This window comes from Poecilia reticulata, chromosome 6 (assembly GCF_904066995.2).
Source record: "Poecilia reticulata chromosome 6, P_reticulata-male-v2, whole genome shotgun sequence".
Classification (NCBI taxonomy): Eukaryota; Metazoa; Chordata; class Actinopteri; order Cyprinodontiformes; family Poeciliidae; genus Poecilia; species Poecilia reticulata.
Window position 1 is genome coordinate 11,208,164 of NC_088835.1, and position 21,599 is coordinate 11,229,762.

The 21,599-nt window shown below is 39.0% G+C and overlaps 1 protein-coding gene across 16 annotated transcripts in view; it reads right to left on the reverse strand.

The window, feature by feature from the left end:
* The window catches only part of LOC103465827 (neuronal cell adhesion molecule-like), a 90,429-nt gene that overhangs the window by 43,756 nt on the left and 25,074 nt on the right, over positions 1-21,599 (reverse strand). For 15 of the 16 annotated variants that reach the window (XM_081607880.1, XM_081607887.1, XM_081607885.1 and 12 more), the window contains exon 2: positions 7,018-7,098. The gene's annotated coding sequence lies outside the window, so the exon portion shown is untranslated. Of the gene's footprint in view, positions 1-7,017; positions 7,099-11,877; positions 12,026-21,599 lie in introns of those variants that run through there. The other variant, XM_081607873.1, reaches the window with a different exon arrangement.

Here is a 21,599-nt window from a genome sequence, read left to right on the forward strand (position 1 = left end):
TAAAGTCTGCTGTGTCCTCAGCAGTTCTACAGCTGAAAAGAATCGGCATAAATATATACAGACATGAACTGATCAATCTGATGTTTAATTTGTTATTAGCGGCCTTGTACATGTAAGTACGACTTGAGACTTTGGAGAAAATTGCAGCACTGAAGGTAAAAGTACCTGTGTCACTTATTCAGAATTGATTTATAGAAAACAATGACGAAATGACGAAAAACACATGTGCATATGTAACGGTGCCTGTCAAAAGTCATAAAAACCTGAAAGACTTTTATAATAAAATGAGAAATGTGAATTCTCTCGGCAACTTGGATGCGATGTGCTGATCCATGTCACTGCGAAATGAACCAATAACACAAAATAAATGGGAAAAATAGCATATTGGTACGTCTAAACTTGATTTGCCACGCAGAAGAAATCTAAACACAAACGTCTGCGTGCTGCTTGCTTTTTCGGTGCGCTGTCACATTGCATCATTTACTCTTCTTCTACTTTCCCAGCAGAAGAGATTTCTCATTAGAGTCGGCTGAGAAGCAGGTGAGCCAGCGGTTACATCTAAATTCAGGCATTTGTATTCCACGCCGACACCCGGGGAGCCGCCTGTTTACAGTGATGAGCATATAGGCTCGGCCTTGAACCAAGGCTCTCATAAATCATTTGGTTTCTTAGAAGGCCACTCCAAACACCCAGATCCAACCAGCTTCAGACAGCAGCAGGACAATCATCTCTGTCCCGAAGTCAAGTCGATACCCAGACACGCAGACGAATCAGACTTCAGGAGTGAGGAAAAACAAGACTCCAAGGCACTTTGAGGAAAACAATTTTTCACCTTCCGCATAACAGACATTCTTCCTTACAGGAAAAATGCCCTCATCTAAGTTAATCTGTTTAATTACTATGTGTTATGTTTAAGTGAAATATTCACCTGCCTGAACATTTCCTTTACTTTTGTCTTAATTGGAAATTAAAAAGAAAATGATCAAGAAATAGATTACCCCTATAAAAGCACAATTTCATTTTAAAAGTTGCCTTAAACCTTTCATTGAAGAGATAAATGAAAATATTAATTTTGATCAGTCGTAAATTTAAAACTCAGAATAGGTTATTAGTATCACCAGATCGCAGAAACAACAACACTTTTCATACTGTAAGCAGTAAGAGAGAGAAAAAAAGACTCAAAGTTAAATATATTTAATATCAACGAGATGTTTAAATGTCAGAGGGAGATCAGAGAAACGGATCAAAAGAAGTTATCCTCTGTGACATTTTATCATATATATCGGTTTAATTTAAAGAAAGACAGAAAGCTGCAGATAACAGAAAGGCCGAGGATATGGATATTGAGTTTTGGAAAGTGTTTTGGTAACATGTTGGAGTTGGAAATGTTGGCAACTTTGTAAAAAGTCTCAGGAATAAATAGGAATGCTCCTTCAGTATCGCTTGCTATGCTAATTGCGACAGCTTCTCTCAAACACTGTGTGTCTGCTTTCAATTGGCTAGAAAATATTTTTGAATACTTTTCTTATGATTTATAGGAAGAAGCTCTAAAATGGGAATAGTCTAAAATCACCATCGGTTTTTAAAACAATTACAAAGTCTGACCTGTAAAACCAGCTAAATCCAACAACATTAGATTTGGATAATCAACTAAGTTTCAGATTATCGAGCAGAAGGTGAGAATGGAGGTTAAAACTAAGCACTGAGGAAGATTGAGCAGATGAGAGGAACTGAGAGGATGGAGATACGACCTCAGAAACAAAACAGACATCCCCAGGCTGTCAGTTTGAGTAAGCATCACACAAAGCCAACCTTCTCCAGCATCCCTGGAAAACGGTGAAGAAGAGCAGATGCCCCGTTGAGAGGGGCCTCCACCACCACTTTCTCACCACTCTGCCTGTTTTCGTCTAAAGCTGTCTTTGTATTCACCCATTCATCTATTTGTTTATTCATGTCCTTTCTTTCTAAAACCAGTTGTCTCTTCCCTGCATGTCCCTGTCCCGATTCTGCTTCTCACACAACCGCAGAGACAGAAAAACAGGCACATCCACAGACACTTTCCTTCTCCTTGGCAGCAGACGCAACGTGCACGGGGAGGCCTGCTGAATCAGTTTACCATCAGAGAATTGCCAGGCTCTCATCAAAAAGACACCTCGGTAAGGTCTTGATGCGCTCGCCCGAAACGACGTGTGCTAGGAGCGGCCCGGGGGCCCGACGTGAACGTGTGAATCCCACCGCTCATCTTGATCTCGGAAATTCAGCAGCTTTACCGCCGAAGGTGTGAGAGAAGATGGCCAATAGCACAAGAAGGACTCGGCCTGAAAATGGAAAATTGCAGACAGATTGAGAAAGAACCAAGAAGCAGCATTCAGTCTCTATGCACCACAAATCTGAAATGAACTGCCAGAAAACTACAAAACAGCCGAAACACTGAGTAAATGGGACATTGCTCAATATGCTTGATGTGTGTTTGCTTGACGATTTTGACTATGGCAAATGACAAGATGTATGTTTACTGCTTGTCTCATAATTGGTGACTGTATGATGTTTTTATATCGTACAGCGCTTTGAACTGCCTTGTTGCTGAAATGTGCTACACAAATAATTTTGACTTTTTGGCACATCACTCAAACGAAGTTAAGAATTCATCTACCACTGCCTATAAACCGAATATTGCAGAGATGTAAAAAGCTTTGTTTTGCTTCAGTATAATCCAGTGTGAATTCTCACACATTATTTCTTTAAGGGAGGGTCAGTGGACGTTTTTGTTTGACTGAAAACACTGGAGACATGCTAGAAAACAAAGAGGGAGGGAAATGATGCAACAAAAGGCCTGCCAAGATGTGATTGAGGCATGTTGCAACTCAAGGTCGGTATTCTTCTCAGCATGGACACTTCTTTTAGTAGAAGTAAAAAAAGAAAAAAATTGAAATTCCCAAATCTCACATTTTTCTAACATGCCTTCCACCTTTGGCCTTTCAGAGCCTCTCTGCCTTCAGTTTTATCTTTAGTACGTGAGAAACGTGGTTATCTGGAGAAATACCTAACCTCCTCCTCTGTTGAGTAAAATCAGAAAGCATGTTCTCTTTTAGTTATATTAAAAATTCAACTTGCAACTAAAGTGAATGGTAATTGCTTCAACAGGAGACATAAAATCCCATCTTCTCTTATTAAAAAGCAATTTCATATAGTCACAAGTGAAATATAATAAAAGTACTACCGGGTTTGGTGGTTTATTCTAGCAGGTGAAGTTTTTGGAGAATACAATAATATATCAGTGGTCTCTATTTTTTTTTTTTTCCAGTAATCAGTTGTTAAGATATAGAGTACCGTGAAAAAAGTATTTGACCTGAAACAGATGTCTCCTGTTTTTGGATTTTGGTCAGACTTTCATGTTTCAGATCAAACAATAAATGCTATCCAAAAACCAATCTAGCCCTATTTTAAAACTTAAATTACCCTTTGATAAAAGGGCAGAAAAGCAATAACCTTTTTTTGAATTAACTATGAATAACATAATTTTTTGGGGGCGGCTGATTTCAATTTCAGTAGCCACACCCAGGGTCTGATTACTGCAGAGTCAAGAAACCCCTGAAGCAGGACCCGTCTGATCTCCAATAGCTGCACTTTTGACTCAAAAGTTTACCTTTTTGAGAGGTAAGTGTTCTGCTATGTCTGGCGTTCATGTGACACGGCATGTAAGAAAAGTATTCTACAAATAAACATCGAGTTGGTGGGGTCAGAGTCTGGAAGTGCTTTGCTTCTTCAGGACACGGATAACTTGCAGTTAACTTCAGCTCATGCGCACTTGAAGGTGTTGGAGTGGCCTAGTCAAAGTCTGGACATAAATCGGACTGAGATGCTGTAGCATGACCTGAAAGGCTATTCTGGACCAAAAACCTTCCAATGTCAAGAACTGAAACAGCTTTGCAATTACGTTCCCCCTTATGGCAAGATTGGTTTGTATAGCTTTTTTCCCTTTTACTTGTAATCATTATTTGAAAAATTTGTTTTGTATTTCCTCTGGTTTTCTCTGACTCATGTAAAAATTTGACTGGTTATCTTTGAAACTTTGGAATTCATCATTACTCCGGCTCCATTTTCTATGACTTTTTCTGCATGCTGCATCTTAATTTCTCTGTGATGAACATATTTTCATTCTCCTGATTCCTGATCTCTTGGACAGTTTTCAGACTTATAATGAGGCTGAGGTTTTTCATGTGTGAGCATTTGCATCTTTGATGTGTCCATCAAATTTTCAGTGCAGATCCGTATTTCTAATTTCCAAGCTCATTCAAATCAACGTTGAAGCATCTGAGTTGTTTTTTTTTTTGTTTTTATTTAGGTTAAATGTCTGTCCCTAAAACAACTTTAGGAATTATTTAATGCTTGTCTGTCTTTTCAGAGACACCCTTCCTCTTCAATAGTCCAAAACATCTAAACGTTAGCTTGGATATGTTGTAGCTGTTATGAGCAACAGGCATTGATCAAAGTGATCTCAGTCTTTGAGTAAATAATTATTTACTTTAATCATTCATAGTCCAGTTTAATTTGGTTCATGTATATTGCACCAGTTCATAGCAAATGTCATCTTGAGGGAGTTTAGCAAGACAAAATGTTTCCATTTACATCCAAATCTGTAACAATTGGGTCCAAAATAAGTTTATATCAATTATAGCATTTTTATTAACATTTGTTTAATCTTTCTGCTTCTGCTATCCATTATTTTAGCTCTGTGGTATTAATTAAGTAAATAATTATTTTAAATGCCGTCCACTGCATATAAGATACTAACTACTGATAATAACTCCACAGGACCCCGGTTCAAAAAACTTAAGCTAATATTTTAAGGCTTCTTCACTGTAAGATAGTACTTAATGTTTGTACGCATCCCCACACCTCACATTCTCAACATAATGTTTAGAAATATATCTATTATTTATTTTTGTTTTAGTTAGCTAAATTTACTAAAACAAAATGTAAGAATTAGAAAGACTAAGAGTCCAATACTATTCTGATGTTAAATTATCTCTTGTACCAGAGGTTTTTTTTTTCTTTCTTTCTTTCTTTTTCCCACCCATCCCTATTTGGCATTCAAACACTGAAATACGGATGCCACACTCCCGAACGAGCATGTGAGAGAAACTGGTTGAACGACAGCAGCTTGGAGGTAAACAGAAACCTCTGCGGCCTTCTAATGGAGGGCTCTGGCCCTGAATGCAGCTGTTCACAATAGACGCTTCACGCCTCACTGTGTTTCAAACCACAAAATTCAGTGTGCCGCTCCCGAGTGTGGTCCTCTGTGACTCGGCCATTGAAAACTGTAGACTCAGCCTCTCTGGCCCACGGCACACATTCACGCTGCCACAGCGCGATGACACGGGTGAAATGGAAAGAATTCAGAGACAAACGGAACGACGGAGAGGAAAGCGGAGGCAGAGAGGAGCGCGGCAACAGGCGTGTAAATGGATGGGCCCGGAGACAGCCCCCACCAGCATAAATAAAACAAGTGTAGCACCAACACAAGAGGCAGGATTAGCTTCGAGCCAACTGAGAGCCTCGGCACTGAGCTCTGCCGCGCAGCGCTCCCCCGCCTGACGCGGCGCGCCGCGAGGCTGAAGTGGGATCCCTCCTTCACAGCCTGCTGAACGGTGGACACACGTCACTCCATGTCACCTCACTCAAAGAGCATCAGATCAACTCCCCGCTGGAAGGTAGACACACTTTCAGAGCAGCACAATGAGGGGGGAAAGCCAAAGGTCATGAAGGGTTGAAGCCAGTTCTCTGTAACATCTTAGGCTTCAGAGAAAATGTTGTCATTACATCGTGGAATGCCACGAACTACTCTGATGTATTTTATTGGGATTCTTATGCAAACGACCAGAACAAAGTAGCAAATAATTATAAAGTGGAAAAAAAAAAATTATACATTTTTTAAAAAGTTGTTTTGGGTTTTTTTTAGACTTTTTTTAGTAGACTTGTGGACAGTCAGGAGTACCTTTGTGTTCAGATCTCTTGAGTCAAAACTTGTAGGACTACAAATTGCAACTTTAAGATCTTGCCACATAATCTGAATTGGATTTAGATCTGGACTTTGACTTGCCCATTCCAGCACATTAACTCTGCATGTTCAGTCTCGTAGCCCCAGTCTCAGGTCTTTTGCGGCCTCCATCCAGCTTCTTAATAACACTCCCCAGCTGTCCTTGCCCAAAACTGTCACCCTGCGTTTCACAACAGGAATGACATGTCCAACTTTGGTCCCAGATAAGAGTTCAAATACTGCTTCGTGAGATGTTCAAAGCTTTATCTAGTTTTGTAACCCAAACCTGCTCTAAATATCTCCACAGCTTTAAACTCTGGCACTTTGCAAGATGTGCTTCCTTGGTAGTAATCATGTTGCTTGTTTGCGCATGTTATGTAACAAACCTGTGATGTCTTTCCAGAACAGCTGTATTTACACTGAGCTCTTACGGATATCTTGTGATTTCTAAGTACTATTGCCCACTATCTCAGCAGTGGGCGAGTTGTTGCAAGGTTTGTTACACTGAGAACACAAAATGCGTCAAAAACACAGTTGAACCATTGTAATTTCATGCCGATCCTCACTGCCAAAACTCTCCGCCAGCAGACAAATGGCAGTCAAGCGAGCCGTGACCTTTGCCTCACAGCTAGGTGAAAAAAAGCAGGCATCCCAGGAGACTTTTAAAAGAAAGAATAAGAAAGGTTGAATAGATGTTTGATGACTCATAAGCTTCGCAGAAAAGTGTTGGTATTAATATCTTTTGCAGGCTTTCAGCATCACAGATGAAGACACCGAGGCTGGGGAGAGCTTCACAGTGTCACAGCCGAGTGACATCTGTGTGTTTGCATCCTGCGGGACTAGAGTTGGCTTTAAGGAGAGCGTTTGATGTTTAAAAAGGATGGAGGTTCATACAGTTTTAGAAAATGATAATATCACAGAAGTGTGTGATGTGATACAGAAAAAAAAGAGCGAAAAAAAAAATGTTTTCAGCTTACCAGAGGAACCCAAACACCCTCGCTCCGCTTCCTCTCTGGGTAGATGTCTGCTTCTTCCTCCTATGGGGATTTTTCTTCAGTCTGGTAAATTCAAGAGAATAAAAAATTTCACTTTAACTCACAACATTCAGATTTTTTTATTATCAGGACTTCAAAGCAGCCAGAAAGGAAAAATCCAACCTCTCTTAAAAGGCTTTTCAGTAGGAAGTTTTGTACATCTATGTCTTTATACAATGTCTCTCTATTTGGTTTTATTACAATCTGCAAGAAAAATCCCTTTCACATTGGGAATCTATTCAGCCCTTTGTCACATCAAGGGATCCTCCAACATGAAATCTTCCCTCATCAAAGGCTCTGCCGTTTTTTTAAAGAACGCATGTAAACTGCTGCTGTGGGTGTGTTGGGTCTTTAGAAATGCACTTAAAACACACCCGACTGTGAAAAGATTTGTAGGTGAAAAGAAAGCAAACACCCAAGCTGTGTAAACCCGTGTGATTTTGGACTCTCAGACACAAACAGTGTGTAGTCCAAGTTGACAAAGGCCCACAGCTGGCAGACATCTCTCTCTCTCCTGTTGTTCTCTTTCCTCACTGATCTCTTCTTTCTTCCACCTATTTGTCATCCTTTTACTGCAGTCCTGAACCAGTCTTTTCTTTCTCTTAAACTCTTGTTTTCAATTTGAAACACTGCTACTGTCTTAATTTTCCTTGTCTCCCCTGCTCACTCCTTCTCCCCCACTACTACCAACCCTCCGTACCGATGATCTTCTCTCACTTGATGCCATCTTTTTCATTTCCTCACCTGCGTCTCGTCACTTTTGCTGCTCTGAGGTAAGGACTACATGCAGGGACATGAGTGTGTTCAGAGAGTGGAGTGCATTTTTAAGATCACTGTAAAGATATGTTGGCATGTCTAAAATCAAGGTAATTATTTTGTTTTTCCATTGCACGTCTATTTACTTCATTTCATAAAAAGTTGTTGTGCAAGAAATAGAGATTATTCAATGATGAGAATTTGGAATTGACAAAATTATACTAACGATATGTTTTAAGTGTTTTGCGAAAGTATGCATACCCATAACATGTAATTCACCATTTCTCAATACAACCACATATCTTCACATATTTTATTGGTATTTTATGCAATCAAATCAATTAAAGGTAGCACACACTTTGACTCTAGATGGAAAAAAAAAACTACATTCATTTAAGATTGCTTTTGCAAATAAAACTGAAAAATGTGAATTTGAATAGATCATTCCAAAGCTTGAACATACTATGAGATAAAACAGCGTATAGTTGTTGTTCTGCTTGAAGATCCAGTGTTTTTTTACAACCTCTAGAAGGTTTTCTGCTAGAGTAGTCTTGTATTTTACTCCATTTGACTTTCCATTTGTTCTGAATAATAAAAGTCCACACAGCATAACGCTGCCACCCTTGTATTTAAAAGTGTGTTCTGGGTGATTTAATAGAGCAGTGGAGACGACAGCAGTCAATTTTGCTCTTGTCGGCCAGATGTTTGTTTATGACTTTGAAGTGGATTTATGCCTTTCTTCAAAGAATTGAACAGTTGCAGTGGATTTTATTAGGCATATCAAAGTGATGTGGGGGCCAAGTACAGTGTTTTTTACTTATTTGTGGGAAAAAAAGTTTTTCTTTGACTTTGTGAATCTTATAAAATTCAGAACCAGTACAGTACACTGCTGTCGTGAAGATATTTTTGGTTGACAAAAAGTTCAAACTTTCAGTGGCGTATGAATACTTTTGGAAAGCGCTGCAAATGTCGAGCCAGTTATCAAAAGACTTGTGAGCACAAAGTTATAAAAAGCATTGCATCATCTCTTTGATCTCCTTCTGTCACGTCTCGCCCACATTGTCATGCTTTTATCTGTCCTCTCTGTTCGCTTCATTCCAGCTTCCTGCACAGTCAACTGTGGGAGATTTGTCTTGACCTATCAAGACACCACAGCAAACAAAACAAACTGCAAGAGCAGTTCGTAAAATACAGTTCCTTTCAAAACAATCTGGAGAAAATTTTTATTGTGTTGCTATTTGCTATGCCCAATCCTCTAGCATCTTTTCCTTACAGTATTTCATGGAGAACGCAGACCTGCTCCAAGAGATTGACTGGTAAAAATGATTGAAGAATCCAATCCAATTTAATTCTAGAAAAAAAAAAGCTTATCGACTTCAGTCTGCCGCTCAAAATAAGAGTCTGGGGGCCCAACAGAGAGAGAACCGGCGTTTCCACATGGTTTAATACAAACACTGCTTTCTGTGCTGTCACACAGGTGCTATTATCAGCTGCAGGTTTGCAGGTTTCCTTTTGCTTCAGTTCGCTGCGCGTCCAAAACTTATCAGGAGATTTTTTTATTTTCCATTTTCCATTTCCAAAAACCTTCCATTATTTATTTCAACCAACTGTGCAATTCCCTGACTTCAAGAGCTTAGGTGTAGTTAATACATTTCTGCTTACAAAAAAACAACAAACATTAACTTGGATTTAAGAGGTTTCTGACCCAGATTTTAAAAACACTGACATAGATGCTTTTCTCCTCAAATATCCCCTTTTATTACTGCTGACACCATTGCTGACTTCGCAGCAGTAGAAGTACAGACGCATGCCGTGGTGTTCTTGTACCGAACCTAATTGATCATCCGTTCTTCTCCTATTGATTCATTGGATCGTTGTGAAAGGCTTACTGCTGCTGAAGCCTCTAAATAAGACACACAGCAATGAAATGACCTTTCTACATCCTGTTGGAGCGATCCAAATCCTGATCCCATCAAAAGCAGCCTCGCCCCACGACGTCAGGCCCGCTGTCCCACTGCCCCACCTCTGCCCTTGGACCCCACAGAGCCGGGCAGAGTTCAGTCCAGATCTGCTGCCATGGAGATAAGAAGGAGGTGATGTGGTAGTGGGACTGAAAATAGCCAGACCTTGCGCTGACAGCGGCTAGACAACAAAACATCTCGCAGCAAGAGACACATAGTATTCTTCAGTACCTCTGAGATCACTCTCATGCCATGAGTAATGCCAGAATTAACAGGCTGAGAAAAACTAAACAAAACAAAACAAAAAAAAAATTTCCACCTTTTAAAAAGCACACTTTTGAAGTAAAAACACATCTCAGTCCAGTTAATAGAAAGATCAACACAAACTGAATGACGTGTGCCGATTGGATGCTGCTTCTTATCATATTTCTTCTGACAACTTTGTTTTGGTCTTGTTTTTGATATTTTGATGTCGCTTCAACAATCCCAAAATCACAGCTAGATTAGATTGGTAATCCATTCATGAATTTGGGATTCGTTTGGGATGCGTAGATAAAATTGGGCTTAAAGATGCCCCGATCTAAAATAAATAAAAAACAGATTAGAAACAAAAGTCATGTTTGAAAGACATTAAAATTTGTTTGATGTTCTGAAACAGTGCGGTGTCAGAAGCAGAAATACGCAGGTGCAATGCCACTTGACATGCTTTGCAAAACAGCCAATCAAGGAGCGCCATTTATCTTCCTTGGTGCTGATTGGCTGCATCCCTAGGAATGCAGATTAGGATTGTAGATTATTTGCGGTAGTGCCAAGACAGTTTCCATTTTGTATGGATGCATATTTGGTATTTAATTGTTAAAATAAGCAGTTATAAGCGTTCTTAGATGGGTGATGTCAGTATTTAAAAACTTTAGTTATTCCCTACCCCTGTTAAACATCAGGGGTCCACTCTACCATCAAAGCACTTTATCACTTCTTTACAAATTGTTCAAACCTTCATTCTGAAGAGTTTTGTATTTTTTTTTTTTTTTGCAGTATCTTCAGGTGAAGATACCATAGTTTCTATGTATAACAGAGATGGTTCTTTATAACTTCAGACTCTCCATTGTAGCTGGAGGAAAGGACGGTCACTCTGATGTTTTCTCTGTCATCACTTCAAAGGATGGGAAGCTTTAAAATCACCACTTTTTAAAATCCCTGTAGACCTGATACTGTGAGGCACTCAATGTCTAAAGTCAACAAGTGTTTCAATCATGACTCACTGCAGATGATGACATGTAGTTTGTTCTGTAATGCTGTTTGGTTCCTTTGCATTTTTCAAGTTAAAACCAAAAACTTTTACATACGCAAACTGGACCGACGGATGGATCTAACTTCTCCTTACAAACGATAGTATTTTTTTATTCCTATTCTTGCCCAGATGGAGAAAACACCTAAATCAAGATCTACACATTTCTCTTTCAAAGCTGTGCTGTTTGTGTGTGTGTTTATGTGTGTGTGTAAGTCAGATAAGTGAAGGGGGTTCAACAGCAGCCATCTCAGCAGACTGTGTGTTTAAATTTAGTCTTGACTAATGAGAGGCAGAGTGTGGACACAGAAGAAGCATCATTAATGCCAAAAATGAGTGAAATAATTAGAATGAGTATACTCTTTCTTCCACAGCAAGGACTTCAGAAGAGCCGATGGTTCTGCTTGGCATTGGATGTACAATGAGAGGAGAATAATCAGGAGAATAAAGATGGACATCCTCAATGGCTCATTATCGCCTTCTGTTTTTAATCTAGAATTTATCTAGAAAATCAACTACTACAATGCTTTCTGCCTTGAAGTTTAATCTTAAATTTTACAGGCTTAATCTACAATAAAAATGAAACATCTTTAAGTTTAGACCCTGTTAGCACCTTTTAATATAAAGATATGGACATTTTTCTTCTAAAACCATTATTTACCAAGTAACCATCTTACTACTTCATGCAAGAAGAAACTACTTTTGATCGCCACCTGCAGATCCTACGGAGCATCAACACTTTTACTTTTTACATAACAGCGACCGCTTGTCCTTTGAGTAACAAACAGGAAACCTCACCTTTATGTCTGTATCTATCAATCGGGTCAGATCCTGTCAGCTTATGCGTTTGCTGCATGAGAGGGAAGTTTGTCGCTCATAATCCCAGCGGCTGTGTATTCCTCGATGTATCTGCTGTGACTGAGTGACAGTAGAGTGAGGAGCTGTTTCCCCTCGCAAAATCAGCCTCCACTAACACACCCACCGGCCCTCCTCCTCCCCCCTCCTCCCCCCACCTACCAAGCCCACCCCTCCCCTCTCACGCTGGGATTAAAACAACCTTTTGTCTATCCACAATACAGGTTAAACATTTCCTGCTACAGAATGAATCAGCTACCCGAATCCACAAAGTTACCAGGTTGGGTTTGGAGGCGTGTTTTGTGCAGGAGCATCAGACTTCTTTTCTTTTTTTTTTTATTAAAGAAAGTTATTTGTTTTGGATCTGAGATAAACGTCAAGAAGAACAAGGGGAAGACAGAGCGTAACATCGGGCCATATGAATTTGGCAGAAGATTAAAGCCGACCTGACACTTTAATTTCATGTTAAGTCAAACGCTGCATAGTGCAAAAAGGAAAACAACTGTCAGCTGTGCCGATTGTGCTCGAGTCAATAGAGCCTCTTCAATGTTCAATAGGGGGTGGAGGTGGAGGAGAAATGGAGCAGCAACTTAAATTAAAAAAGAGAAAGAAAAAAAAAAGCCTCGAGGCACATCCTAAAGACTTCCTTTCCCATACAGTTAGAAGCCACAGAAAGTGCTCACCTACGCCAGACAGATGTCCCCATGCAATCTAATCTAGTTGACTCTGTGAGGGGAAGCTTATTTATTGCCGACTCCTCACCAGCATCATTGTGGCCCATTTTAAAAGAATGGACGTGAAAAGTCTTTTGACGTCCGTTAGATATGGTTGCGGAGGGCAACAATGGTTTGAGAGAATAGCTTTTCGTTGCGCCCAACCTTAAATAACACTGCTCTCAAGACAAAAGCAAAGAAAATGTAACATTATCTGCATCAAAGAGCAACGTCCATCCCATTGAACAGTCACTTTAGAGCTCTTTGTCCAAAAGCCCTTTGCACCACATCTTTAGACCCATTGTAACTGCATTGAACACTTCTACTCCCGACATCTAACTAAAGAGTTTTAAAGTAATTTTATTCTTTACTTCCCACTACAATCCTGCATTAAGTTTACAATTTAAGTAATAACTTACAACCTAGAAAAAAATACACAATGACAGGAAACTCAGCTAAACATGGAACTAATGAGTCCTGCTTTTGGTTGGTTTAACACTTGAAAGTGATTAAATGAGCCACAAAAAAAAAGAAAAGAAAGAGGAAATCCTACAGAATAAAATAAGTCTCCAGTTGCAGCTGAATTTTTTTTTTTAAATCTACGTAACCCAATAAATCATGTCACGAAACCCTTACCAAGTTGTTACTCTAGCAAAGAGCTGGATCCACAGGATTTGCAATCAATGGACCACTGAGGATCTGGTGCAGATATTTACACACACAAACATCTATTTTTCTCTCTTGATCTGACATTAAGTCAGATTAAAACATCCCTGTCAGTTAAGATTAATAAAATCTTTTCTATTTTCAAAATACTAGAACAGAGAATTATTTTAGATAAACCTTTCAACATTCAACACTTCATAAAACACCCAAAAACTGTGACTTTGTCCTAAAGCAACCTTTTATCTAATTTAGCACTATCCTTTAGGTCTATTTGGAAAATCAATATGTGCTCAAATTTTACTTCCTAATTAGTGTTGCTTTATTTTCACAATTTTCCACTTTCTGGTTGACGCAGTCTATTTTTGTGAAGTACACCAGTCCCTCTTGCAGCAGAACAAATTGAAATGTAACCATGGGTTTTATGGCCAACTACTTAAATTTGAATTTCACATGATTGCAATTATAATGAGGATCTTGCAAATTGTAATCTAGCTCTCTATGTTGCTGTGAAGCCATGGTTTCTTCTTGCTGAGTGACCTTTCTGTCCATTTTGGCTCAGGATTCATTTCACTGTGGATATTAACACTATTCAGCTCTAACTTCTTCTCTTGCTGGCCTTACTGTTCCTCCCAAAACCTTTTTCACAGTAAGTAATAATGTCATAATGCAAGACAGAGAACATACCATCGTTATTTTTCTTGTAATTTACAGGGATCCTATTATTGAGTACATCTAAATAAAATTCTAAGATATTTACAATTTTCCATTTGGTGCAGCTTTCATTTTTAAGCCAATGATTAAAAAGTGCAAACTTTTGCAAATTTGTAAAGATCAGAATTGAATAACATGCTGGTACAAAGATATTGTGTTAATAACTGGTTTATTCTAAGGTAAGACATTAACTTATTTGTATGTTGTGGACATTATTGCCTATACTGTTAAAGATTCCAAAAAGAGAAAAATGTGTGAGTATAACTTATCATAAAAAAAACAAGTTAATGAGTTTTTCTCCCATTATTTGCATGATTTTTATATATTTTTGCGCTTCTGAACTGATGTAATAATCTTGAGGTGCATCTGCAATGAGCATCCCCGCTGTTTCCACTAGGTGCTAATTTAAAACCTGGCATTTTAAAAAACCAAGATGTTCAAATGTGATTTGAATCTCACAAGACACTTATTGTTGCACTGAACTCATTTCACTTCCACCTACTTGCAGCCTGCACACATTGTCAGAGCTCTCCGATGCTGCGGTTTTACTTTTAATTTCCTAATGAACCACTTGTAGTCTTTTATATGTAAACAACTCAGCATGTAAACATTTCTCGGCTCTGACGTCGCCGCGTGAAATGCCATTAATTTAGAAAATGTAAATAAAGGCATTCATAGGAGCAGACACTTTTCACAGATGATGGATAGTGCCAAAGTGTATGGATTATTGTATGAAACGGGAGAAAGGGCCATATTTCTCCGAGCAAGGGGCGTGATTGACCAAGTCTAATGGGCATTATTTCTGCACACTGACTCTGTAGAGCGGAGACACTGGGCGATCCCCGCCGGCCCATTGCTCCTTTAGACAGCACACTGAGATAGGAGCGCAGCCCTTCTTGCTCTTTGTCATGACACCAATAGATTAACAATATTTCAATGGCCACTTTTACCGGAGCAAAGTTCGTGTTGCAGTAAAACTATGCAGTCCCAACCAGAGTGTGTGTTTGTGCATGTGTGTACGTGGGTGTTCGTAGTGAGGGCTTCTTTTGAATTTCCTTGTCAGAAATGTGAATGGGGAAGAAATATGATTGGCTCGGGGGTGAAAACAAGGGTCAGAGTTTACAAGGCTATCAAGGCGGGGCAGAGGGACACTTGTGAACTACTTCACTCCTCTCAGCATCAGAATGAGAAGAAAAGCACGGATGATTTGGTTCCCTAATGTTTGCTCCTACTAGTAATCCTCAGCACTTGTCGGATTGAACCCATCATACAATAAGGTGCTCTGTTGTGTTTTCAGGTCACGTTGAGGAGAGAAATGTTTAGATGGTCTCCTGTATGAACTAATAAAGCATGACAATGACATGATGGGAATAGAAAGCACTGTCCTCAGGCAATTGCTTTTCATTGTCCTCATCCATGTCTGTATCAATTTAGGTCCTGTTACCTCTAGATTAACAAGTAACAAAGTAAAGAGAAGGAAGGGGCTGGGGTTGCCGAGGTGACTGGTAATTTATCGCATTATTCCTGTTAAAAATTGATGAAATTAAAACTCCAGTCCTGGCCAGGAAACCTGCAATTTCTGACAAGTGTGGTCAAATGTCCAATCAGTCTTAAGCCAGCATCTTGTTGATGCAGCTTACTAAAAAACATTAAACTAAATATGAGTAAAGCAGTACGTGTATATTTGAGCCTATCTGTGTAACTATAAATCCATTTGGTTTGAATAAAATCCACAACACATTCATACTTGCGTACCCAATTTGTGTTTTAGCTCTGATTTGGAAGAAAAATATGTTTAAATAATTTAATGTAATAATTTAATGTAAACTTCTGACCAATACTCCAGCTTAAAGAACTAGAAAAAAATAAATAAATAAATAAAAAATATTTTGTTTTAAAGCTGGCCAATCACGCAACCAGAACTGAAAACAAAGTGGTCGGGTTAGTTAGAGAATTTACATGAATTACACGAAGACCCCCAACGAGATGGCCGTGACCTCTCCCCAGCTTTTTGAAACTAAACAACACCCTGGTCCCGCCCATCGACACGCACACACCCCTACACAGTGACACACTGTTGGTGGAGAGCGGTGCTACTGGTTTCCATGGCGCCATGAGACTCACTGACAGGACTGGAGTGTTAACACGGAGGAACACAAGACAGACGGAGAGAGAGAGGGGTGCCATAGAGAGAGCAGAAAAAGAAAACAAGGCAAGTGTGGTATAGAAGAGATTTACCACACGCAGTCAGCAGACCATCCCTGAGGTTAAGGACCGGTGGATATCGTATTTCTTTTTTGACTTAAAGAGCCTCACAGACACAATCCAAAACACACACAACACTTCAAGCAGCAGGAAGCCAGAGCAGCAGCAAGCACTTCTTTTAATCTCCTACGTATATTTACACCTTGCAAAGTCTTTACAATGTGAAAATATATCACAAAAATGTGTTTTATTTTAAAACTGCATTGTCTGCAGGTTTTACACAAGCCATGTCATCAATGGTAAACCATTGAATTCAGTAAATATGCAAAACCCTAAAATTCAGTGCAAAATGAATCAGTTGATTACAGGGATTTCTAAAAACTGAACATACATTTACAAAAAAATACTATGAAGAATAAGTTTTAATAAGCTGCTGCATCAAAAACAACCTTGAAACCCTTTTACTCTCCCAGATATATGTGCTTACATAGAATTACTTCTGTATTCCTTAACTGAAAAAAAGATTTTATAATAGAGAGAAATTATATTATATATATTTTTTTCTTTTATCCATTTAAAAACACAAATTCAAGGAGATAAAAATCTCTTTCAAGATTTTTATCTCCTTGCAAAAAAATGTGCAGTGGAAAACACATGTGACAACAATCAAGGGACTTAATAAATACACATAAATTATATAATCAGCTTTTTCTTTCAAATAATTCTGAAAAATATCAGATATTTCCATCTACAGGTCACTGAGATGTCCCTTCAAATTGTTGAAGAAAACTATAGCTTTAAGATCAAGATCAGGGATCTTAATACCTTTTTTCCAAAGACTAAAACCGACAGAATGTTTTATCATAAGAAGACGATACAACGCAACATGACTGTAAAGTTAAAACTACTTCTTTAAATCAAAATCTGCTGGGGATATGAATAATTTTCAGTTGGACAGCTATACTCTGTTCAACCGTTCTGTTATCTGCTCAAATCTCTCTCTCTTTTACAGCCTGAATAAACCATCTTGACATGTTGTACAAAATATTCTTTTTAGTAATCATCTCACATATTTACTCTCTGATTTTGTCTAATTCCACCTCACTGACAATGGAAATTGCTAACTTTAAATGTTCTTTACTCAGCAACGGCATTCAGATTGAAAAGTGTTTTCAATGCTTGGTGAATTCACCGATCAGAGGCCATTTACATGCATATCTGCTGATCGACATGCTTGTTTCAACCAGTCTGCCTTCTTTTATGTATGTATTTTTGTTCTTATTGTGATTCCACATGTTTTTTCTCAACATCTTTATTACTGCTAAGAAATAAAAAGATAATACTTTTTTCTAAATAGGCAATCACAATGTTATTATGACCGGCAATTATGCTGGTATATAGATTTAATTCCGGAAATCTTTGCTTTATGGGTTTTATACTCCATTCTTATTTTATTTGCTCCACAACCTCCCTGAGCATATTCAGATATTATGTCGATATTTCCAGAGTGAGTCTTTCCATCCAAGATAAACTCACTAAACGGTTTTGTTCTTCATGACTCGTCTAATCATGAAGCCAAGAGACTTTAAAATGCTAGTATTTGACTTTTTATGTGTCTTTTTATGAAAGTTCAACCCGTCTTACGTATTGCTAACTAGCCAGCAACTCTGACTGGCCTGCCAGAAGATGCCAAAACATACACAGCAATATGGCAGCCATTCATGTGCTAATGAAGCAGGAGAGGAAGCACTGCAGCCTGCTTTGACACAGAGTCTGGAAGGGGCTCTCCTCCAACTGCAGAGCACACCAGCTGACGACACAAGGGGAGGTGGAAGATTTCCAGGAGCACTCCGCGGCAAAAGGAGGGAGAGCTCCATTGAGCAGGTTTCTTCCTCTTATACAGCCCATACTGTCACCCATAAGAAGATCATCTCCAGCCCAGTGAGCATCGCACGTTCGCGGGTGATAACAAACACACACCGTTCTTCCACGCACCCGTTCTCTCTGTATGTGAATGTGCTCTGATCCCTATGTCCATATGCATTCACAGACGGCGTAGGCATGTGTGCGCCGCCTATGCCTCCCCACCAGGACCAATTTCCATCCGCCGTCTGTGTGAGGGAGCAAGATCGATGCTGCACGGGGCGCGCCATCCAGGCTGTTCATTACTGCTGGAAACGCTACGGCCATAAGCAAAAACAACCCGGCCTGCTGATGCATAACACACCAGCTAGAGCTGGGTGGGTGAATGGTAGCTTTGCTTTACACAGCTCTTCAGCATTAAACCGTCCCTTCCCAAGCAGTGGCAGAAAGAGCAGAACTCGCTGCTGAAGTATTGTTTGAGATTTAAATGTCATTAGTTTCATTACTTTCATTAGCCTGCCCCAACAACAGCTGAGGCAGCTCGGTGTCACCAGCAGCTATCTTTGATGTGCATGATTGTGGCAGCAGGAGGGCAATGAGATATTTCTTCTTCTATACTTCCTCTCATCTTCATCCTCACCCATGCTGCGAGGCTGACTACCAAACCACCTGTCTCCTCAAACCAGCCTCTACAGAACAAGCGAGCAGGTCACCATGTAGCCCCCACGCTGTCATGTTACATCCACAAACTCTGACATTTTTATTACTACACTGCTCAAAAAAATAAAGGGAACACTTAAGTGATCACTTAAGTGTTTAAGTGTTCCCTTTATTTTTTTGAGCAGCGTAGTTTTAATGATAGTCGTAAGAGGTAGGTTAACACAAATCAGTTCATAATTGCATTTCTATTTCTCACCTGGTTCTTGTTTCCAGCAAATTTCCTGCTTTAAGGTCAGAACTACAAGTATGAAGCTCAGGAAGTTTGTTCAGATCCATTTGTATGATTGATGTAAAAGTGCATGGAAGACATGTTTGGCATGCCATGTTTGAGAGAGCAACATCTCTCTCTCTTATGACATTTTTCATAAGGGAGAGTTTTAAGGTAAGGTTTATTTCCAAAGGTGAAACTTCAGGGACTAAAGAGTCGGTTTGGTTCTGAAAAATCTGGGTTTAAATGATCAACTTCTCAATGTGTCATGTTGCAACCTGAAGGTTTAATATCATCAAACACAAAGCAGAAGGAAAACAATAGGGAAATGTTCAGAGGATGTGAATACTTCTGAAAAGCACTGTAAATCAGATAAAAATTTTAAAGAGAGATTCACTGGTATTTATTTGATGCAAACATGTTTGATACACAACAGAATGAAAGGCTCATAAAAGCCTTTTTATTCTATTATACGGGATGTTAGGAATTCCTGACATCAAAGCAACCATATAGGAGAAAAGTTACATAAATATTTATCTTAGGACATATGTGCATCTTGTACATTGAGTGCTTAGGATTTCTGTGTTCATATTGTATTGGCCGCCTCCAGTGAATGGACACAGAAAGTTAACCACAGAATGGTTTCTAAACTCTGACTAAAAGCTTTGAACAAACACACACCTGTTCAAATAAAAAAAACAGATGGTAAAGAAAAGGCCAAGTGATAAACATCAAACTATCTGCCTTGCAGCAAATACTTTGACAGTTTTTTGATGAGCACAAAGCAGAAATAAGCACATTCGTAGTGAGTCCAAAAAGCTGTCAGTGTGATCCTTTGCTTCCTGCTCTTTCTTTCAAAAGAAAATCCACACTGTGCTTAATAACTCAATAGAAATACAAAAGAGACAAAAAGAAAATAACTTCCGTGCGCTCTGCTAAATACACATATTGCTAAAAATAAACAAATCTGATCCAAGCTGCAGATGGCGAGCTGTGAGTGACGGTATGTTACGGTGCTCTGCGGTAAAGGAGAGAGCATGAATCAGCCTGTTTGAGGCAAACTAACGCATGAACACACATGCACATGCATGCACACGCATGCACGCACACACTTCATGTAGCGGCAGGTGAGGAGAATAAATGCAGGGAGGCTGATAAATCAGAAATGTAGAGAGAAGAAAAAAGCAAATGAAAGCTAAAAGGACAGTGAAAAAGTGAAGGTAATGACAAGATGTATGTGATGACATGCATGTCTAAGGAAGGACATTTATATGGAAAGCTGTATGTCTGTCATAAGGTCATGATGCATGAATACCTTGCTGTTTGTGTGTGCGTGTGTGTGTGTGTGTGTGTGTGCGTGTGTATGTGTGTGTGTGTGTTTAGAGTGAAATGAATGAGTCACACAAACAGATAAAGCTAGGTAAACACTGAAATGAAACCACCTCTGAAACAGCTTGCCTTTATTTCATTTTGCAGAGTTCCTTGTAAATGACTCATCTGTTCAAATAGTTTCATTTCCATTAAAAATGAACAAAATCTTTTAGACTAAAAGGCCTAATCTGCTGGAGACTCGACTGGAAAGCAGGCAGGTAAACCTGGAGGAACCAGAGAAGGTTTCTAACGGCCTTCAGCTTATTGTTAAAATTCAATCTAACATTATCACACCCATATATTAAGCTTAGTGTCGGTTCCCATCAGTTACTGTTTTTCACAAGCAGGTATTGTGAAATAAGCAGTTTTCATTGCAACTGTTTTATTACTTGCTTAATGTGAATCCTCACATATAACATCCCGTAGGATATTATCTTAAATGTATGCTGTCATGGATTATCATCAAATAATCCCCACATCTTCACACATCAACCTGCTAACAGACCATAAAACAATGATGGATAATCAAAATATTTCCTCTTATTAGCTATGACTAGTAATTGTCAGGCCAAAATTAAATATATTCATATGGTAAATAGACTGAACTTATATAGTGCTTTACACAAGAGTCACTTTCACTGTCACACATTTATACACCAATACATAGCTCAGGGGGCAGTTTGGGGTTAGGTGCCTTGCCCAAGGGCACATTGACATGTGGCAGGAGGAAGCTGGAATTGAACCTACAACCTTCTGATCACAAGACGGCTACTCTACCCACACAGCCACACAGTCACCACACATATATATATATATATATATATATATATATATATATATATATATATATATATATATATATATATATATATATATATATATATATATATATATATATATATATATATATATATATATATATATATATATAGCCCTGGGGTTTGGAGAACCATAAGAAGTGGGGGTTTATGTCTTCCGATATGTAACTGGGGTTAAGAATGGGTAATGGAGTTACATAAATGTATATTTTGGTGATTTACCTATTGTAAAGTACGGAGAGGGATGATTTCCTGTGTCCGAGAGTAACTGAGATTTACGAGGTGCAGTGAAGTGTACGGGGGGGAAGAGAGAGACGAGAGGATTCTGGGAAGCGAGAGGAGAACGAGAGCGGAAGGAGAGAGGGGAAGAAAAAAAAGGAAAGAGGGATT